This window comes from Varanus komodoensis, unplaced genomic scaffold, assembly GCF_004798865.1.
Source record: "Varanus komodoensis strain SLA01 unplaced genomic scaffold, ASM479886v1 scaffold7_3, whole genome shotgun sequence".
Classification (NCBI taxonomy): domain Eukaryota; kingdom Metazoa; phylum Chordata; class Lepidosauria; order Squamata; family Varanidae; genus Varanus; species Varanus komodoensis.
This window is the reverse complement of record NW_025336480.1, coordinates 12,373,456-12,380,507: the sequence shown is the minus strand read 5'-3', so window position 1 is coordinate 12,380,507 and position 7,052 is coordinate 12,373,456.

Below are 7,052 nucleotides of genomic sequence, written 5' to 3'. Positions count from 1 at the left end.
CCTTTTACTCTCCTTTTGCAAGCATGTGACCTTCATAGAGAAGCAAGGGTGCATTGGCCATTCCAGGAAGCCCTGATGCTGAACACATTTGAGTTTGCCTCCAGAACACATGATCACAATTACTACATGGTACCTGGTTCACCAGAATTGTTCCAGGAGAAAAGCAGTACCGACACAACCAAGAGAATAGTTGCAAACAACACAAAAGAAAGCAAACCCAGTGGTGGATCCAGACTGAATCACAGCTAGAGATAAGTCATGACTAACTAACTGGGTCTACTCTAACGACACTGAAATCCACCTGGGCCCTTTTTCCAGAAAGTGTTGCCTACACACAAACTCTGAAAATACAGTGCTCGCCCCACAAATGTTTCCAGCTGATAACATAACACAGCCCAAGTTTTCATATCTTTCAAAACTGGAATTACTCTAAGGGTCAGTGTCCTTAACGCAGTGTATGGTGGACTGCCTGCCTTTCTCAAAATGCCATAAATAAAAACAAATCTAGTGCTTATTATTTAAACAACAGAAGCCAGACATAACAGAGGGCAGAAGCGTACTTACTGTTACTTAAGGAAAAACCAAACTTCACCCACACTGACACAAAATAGTAACTTTAATCAAAACATTCCTGATGAAGGCTACTGCAATCCTATGCAAACTTACACAAGAACAAGTTTCTTTGAACATAATAGGGACTTATTTAAAGAAGACACGTGTAGCACTGCTTCAACAACTCTCCAAATAAGAAATGTGGTGATCATGGGGGCTCTGTTGCCATTTCTGGGTCACTCCTTTCCAGGTACTTTCCTCAGCCACGGTCCAACCAGAGCCCGTCCCTCTGACGACAGTGGCAAGCATGACTTCTGTACAAACAAGAAAGCCGAGTGATCAGTAGCCTTCTAAATTCATGCATTCTTCTCCTGAACCTCACAGGATTTTTATCCATTCATACAGGATTCATTATTTTTCCCCTTATACACCACTGTTTTGAATCACGAAAAACATTCTTTTCTATGGAAACTAGCCACTATGGATGCTAGAAGCTGGGACAGTGTATGGGTCTTATGATCACCAAAAGTCTTTAGAAGCACTTTCAGACTGCGAGAACTAGATCATTTTTTTGGTGAAGATGCTTGAAACTCACTGGGCAATTCAAACATAGAACGTTCTGCACCCACCTGCTTAAAGGTCACTGTTCTTTCTTGGTCATAAATGCTTAATACTACTTATATTTTGCAAATATCTACAGAGCAGCCAAAATTCATCTCCATCCATGCTGGAGGTTTTCCCCAATGAACTTGTGTGATTTTTATCTTTGCATTCCATGCTTTGTGGGGCATCCATCCCTGGGCTTGGGGGTCATTTTGGGGGTAGGGACACATCACTGAGTGCAAGAATGCCGGTTTGCTCCTATTTGTACATATTTTCCCTTCACTTCTGGAACCCTGGACTTTCCAGTGATACAAGACCTAGGTCAGGATGTGGGAAACACTTTCATGTCAAAATGGGGTGCATGTTGGCCTTGTTTCACAGATGTTTGGTGCCTCAGCTGAGTCCGTTCTGCAGTGAATTTTCCGCTGGGAGCCCTTCAGATGGAGTGGACTACCTCTCCCATCACCCCCAGTCATGGCAGTCTGACATCTGGAGTGGACCCACAACTTCCCCAACCTGGGAGTGATCTGCATATTTTGAGGATGATTCTGTTTCATGTTCCATATTTGCATACTTATTCTCATCCATTTTCACTGAAAGTTACCCATCCGCTGAGGAGTATATCCTCATTTCCAAAAAGGCAAATCAGTAAAGTTTGCCGTAAGGAAAATGTGTACACACACACACACACACACACACACACACACCACTCATCAGTTCACAATAAAGCATTTCAACACCGACAGTGGAAATGCGTGTGTGCGCGTGCTGGGCAGCAACAGCCGCAAAATCACTAGCAACGTGCCATGCGAGTTCCATGACGATGCCGGCCTGGCCTGCATGTGACAAGACGCCCCATGGCCAGATCTATCTGTGGGGCGTCTTACTGCAGCAGCCATTTTGAACATTTGGGGCACTGTAGCTTCTCTTGGCATACATGTGGGTTGCTGGGGTGGTCAACTCTAGAAAAGTCCATGGATTCTGGTGGTGTGTCAAATCACGCAACCCAGCTCCCATGGCGGGGCAGTCCACTGCAGCCCGTGCAAGCCAGACCCCTGTTCTACACACTTTATTTCTGCTCAGTTTTTATTTAATTAGAGGCCAAACACACTCTGTACTGCACAACTGTAGGGGCAGCCAGACTGTTTTTCAATGCAGATTCAGCCAAATCCAAAAAATTGTCTCTATTCTTGGCCACGGCTCAAGGCGTCCTCAGCCCTTCTGCTTCCCACTGGCTCTCTGGCAATTTTCTCGTGTTGAACATCTGGCTTAATTATCAACGGCACCTTCTCACTGAATGCCTCTCCATTCCTGGCTGGCTAATTGGCCTCAGCTGCTCTTATTAATATTTTGTGGACCTGCTCCCAGTTCCTCTTTCTCGCAGTCCTTCCACTGGTGCCCCTCCCTGCCCCATTGATGTCAAAGCAAACTGCGTGGTAGCAAGGCTCAGTTACACATCTCAGCGGGGTTCTGTTTCTAAATGTGTATCTCGGTGTAAACCGCCCGCTTCTTTTATTACCTGCTCTCTGGTAACAGCCTTACCGTACCTGAGATGAAATAACTATATAATAATAGAGGGGCATTGCTTGATTTCATTAAGCTTTGTTTCCTTACAGAATGTCATGTTCAGCAAATTAGATCAAATTATCCTTCAAGCATTTTCCATGGAGGCAATCTGGCAAGCCCCGAAAAGGTGGGTTACAAAGAGAGAGCTCGGGTTTTATAAAAGAATAAGGTGGGTGGGGGGGGGAGAGACCCAGCTCATTAAAATATAAAGGAACATTGAAGCACACGGTCCCCTTGCACATGGGCACAGCCATGTGCCCAAAGATGGACCAACACAGAGGTCGCCAAAGCCGCCCCATAACACAGGTCACCAGGCGTCCAGCCAGGAGGCAACTGTCTTTGGCCCGGTGACAAGTTATTCATGCACTGGCCGGAAACAGGGAAAAACTAAGAAAGAACTGGTGTTCCCTCTGCTGATCCATTTCCTTGCACTTCTTTTCAGTTACGATAGTTCTGAATCTGTTTGCGTTACAGGGGTTTGCAGCTGAGCCGGCCTGTTTTCCCTTAAGCATCACTGTGAGTGTAGAGTAAGGCATATTTCTCTTGCGTAGCAGGGGCATTGTGCTCCAGTGAAGAACAGACAGAATTTGGTTCAGGCATGGTGGAGGTTGTAGGTTTTTCTGCCGCCTAAACATGCATTGGATTGCACCTTTAGACTTGCAGGAGGTTATTAGAGGAGTGAATCCAATGTTGGTTCCAGTTAGCAGAGTCCATTGAAATGACTGGGATTTAAATTGGACTAGCATTACATATCTTAATTTTGATCTGCTTTTCTGAGTTAAAAAATGTGTTATATGGGCTAGTAAAGCAAAAGGGTTTCAGGGACAAAAATCTTCCCTGTATTTCAAGCCTTCTTTGAGATATTTTTTCTGCAAGACTTATTGAAACGTCTGCCTGTTCTTGGATTTAGCAGCAGCCACATATGAATTAAAATCCTGGAATCTTACATTCAAATTAGGACTGCAGTCCTAAATATGTTTACCTGTATGTAAATCCCACAGAAATCAATTTACATTTCAGTAAATATATCATTTGGGACAGAATATTACTGTGAAACATAGAGATTTCTGGAATGGAATGATAATTATTTGGAAAGCTGACCATGTGAGAGAGATTATTTCTTTCAGAACCTACTCGATCCTTTCTTTGCTTCCCACCAAATATATTCTCCTGTCACTTCTGTGTATAAATTGAGCCAAGAAAAACTACTTGGTTCTACATACCCAAAATAAAATAGGGGTGATAAGATCTTTAGATTAATCAAGGGAGGTTTTTATTTTCAATTTGTTTCTGCATCTGAGTTCACTGAATTTGATACACATGAAACAAATCCAGGGTAATTTGTTCTGAAAATATGTTCTAATGACATTTGTACATAATGAGAGAGTCTTATTAAAGATTAATTCCATTAACCAAACAGGGTTTACATGGGCACCTTCTATTTAAGTATTAGCTATATTTCTGTCCCATTCTTTCTTCAAAGAGTTCAGAGCAGTGCATAAGGTTCATTACCCTTCCAGGCCCTACAATAGATCTGTGAAGTAAACTAGGTTGAAAAATTGGAGTTTCTCAACCAAACATCATCCAGTAATCCTATGCTAGTCTGTTAATCTGCTGTATCTACTTCTGCTTTTGTTGCAAAATTGAGATCTGAGCATCGCATGAAGGGTGTTCCTTTCCTGCTTTTCCACTATATAACCTCTAGGTATCACTGTGGCATAGTGCAAGTATGCAAGTGGAAACAATATTTTCTTTCACTTTGAGAAATAAATCCCCATGTTCCTGCTCTAAAAAAAGACTTACCAAAAGTGCTGTTCATGAAAACAACTGTAAAGAACCCTGAGAAGGGAATTATGTCTGCACAACAAATGCCTCATATAAAAGCTATGGCTCTCCCTGCTTCTAGGTCTACACTCTTCTGTACAGCACAGTGTTGGCCCTGCAATAAGAGCCAAATGTCTCAGTGCGTTATGTTTGTTGGGAAAGAAAAGTCGAAGGCCTATGGGCAGTGGTACATTTGCCCAGTGCTGCCAGACAGTCCACAAGCCCTCAGGATGAAAAGGGGCATAAACGTTAACTAAGACTAATGATTGGACATTTGACTATTATCACTAGATTCTGGTTGAGAATGGTTGGGGAAAGAGTCACCCATCATCTTCTATAAGGAAATGTGATGTCCTGCATCTGAGGTATGCTGTAAGAAAGTACTTACTGGAAGGACAGAATTCATTTGCTTTCTTCCCAACCCAAGGTTTAAAATTGGAGAGCAGTGCTTAGCACAAAGCATACCTTCTCCTTGAACACTAGATTGTGCTTTACACTCTCTTGGGTGAAAAAAAGTAAGGAGAATACATACCCATTCATATAGTGCCGTATAACACTACCTGAGGATCCTTTGGAAAAGAAAGGCAAGTGAACAACTTTAGAAATAAGCAATAAATAATTACACCCTCTAGATTAGTTTTCCTCAACCTAGTGGCCTATGTATCTGTTGGACATCCACTCCCATCATTTGGGTGCTGAACACATTAGGTTGGGAAGACTGATTGTTCCCATGTATATGAATATGTAAAACCTCAGTTCAGCTTCCTACTGCACACAACAGCAGATGGGCATTGTCTTTCACCTGTCTGTTCCTGTCCCAACTAATTTTTGTCAAATATCTGCAATTCTCAAACAAGATCAGAGGCTAGAAGGACATCTAGTGGTCCTGTAAGGCATGACTTTTTCAGTAAACGTGAATAGGATGGCTTTGTGATTTCTAGATTTGACACCTGTGAGGCGTTGCCACATGCAGTTGCAGAACACAGTCCTTCCTGGGCGTCACTTATCCTGGTGAGGGTCTCCTCCACTTTTGTAGGCATGGCTGTAAGAGAGGAGCTATGCACTCCTTACAAAGCAAGGGCTTCATAAATTGTGAGTGGAATCCAAAAGAAAGCACAGGATATCCCACCATAATGGAAAAGATTGACTGCCGGACCTGTGCAGCTTGTGGTCATTCTGCTGCCCAGGTGCTGACTGCTGGGGGGTAGTTTTGAGGTCCCTGCTCTCCCTTCCTGTGGGCTCCCTGTGGCAAGGCCTGGATAGCCCTCAAACAGAGAGCTGTCCTCTGCCAGCCCTCCAAAGCAGGGGCTTTCCTGTGTGACTAGGATTCCTGGCTACCTACATGTAGATCACGGACAGGGGATCTTTGTTTTCTGTTGAAAGCAACCTTTCTGCAAGGCTAAAGGGTCAGGGCTGCATGCTGGCAGTGGGCACACCTAGAGCTCCGAGTGGCTAGGAGCATCCTCTCTCTCTCTCTCTCTCTCTCTCTCTCTCTCTCTCTCTCTCTCTCTCTCTCCCCCCCCCCCCCCCCCCCCCCCCCCCCCACCTCCTTTTGTCACCCCCTTCTGGAAGTCCCCTGCCTGCCCATCTGGTAAGCTGGTGGGGGGTGGGGGTGGCAGGTTGCTCTTGAATGGGTTGCTTGCAAAAGAGATTTGGATGCATAGCCTGAAGCATGGCTTCTGGATCAAGAGAGATGTTACTGCCACTCTGGTGCACCCGCAACTGGAGTACTGTGTTCAGCCGCACATTACAGGGAGGATACAGCCAGGTTGGAATCGGTGCAGCGAAGGGCCACAAAGATGGTGGCTGGATTGCAGGGAAAGCTGTATGTGGCGAGACTGAGGGAGCTGGGTCTTTTCAGCCTGGAGAAGAGGAGACTCTGAGGGGATCTGTTGGTGACATATACGTACATGAGGGGGTGCCACACGGACATGGGTCAAGACCTGTTTGTGGAGAAGGGCAGGATGCCTTCCAGTGGAGCAAAGCTCAGGAAACCAAGGTTCAATTTGGATGCCAGGAAGCACTTCCTGACAGTTAGGAGCCCGAGGGCATGGAATGGGCTTCCATGGGAGGTGGTTGAGGCCCCATCAGTGAGGATTTCAAGGATAGGCTAGACATGTTCATGGTGGGCATGTCGTGAGCAGAGTCAGCTGGAGCCGGGGGTCAGACTAGATGGCCAGGGAGACCCCTTCTGACTCGCTCTGTTTCTGTGCCTCTCTGTTTCTGTGAAATGAGCTGAGCAGCGCAGGCTCCCCACTTTGGGAGGCTGTTGGCCAAGGCACCCACAAGGGGCTTCTAGCCTCTTGCAGGCTCAGGCGCCAGCTGCAAATGCAGCTTCCCCTTGCTGCAGCCACGGGTAAGGAGAGGGGCACCTCCTGCTCTCTGCTCCTCGCCACCGCTGCTGCCTGGGCTGGAGGCCGAGGCAGGCGCACAAGCAGGCTGAAGTGCTGCAGAAGAGGAGGTAGGCCGGGGGGAGCCGGGCAGTGGGCTCCTGAGCAGGTGTGGGC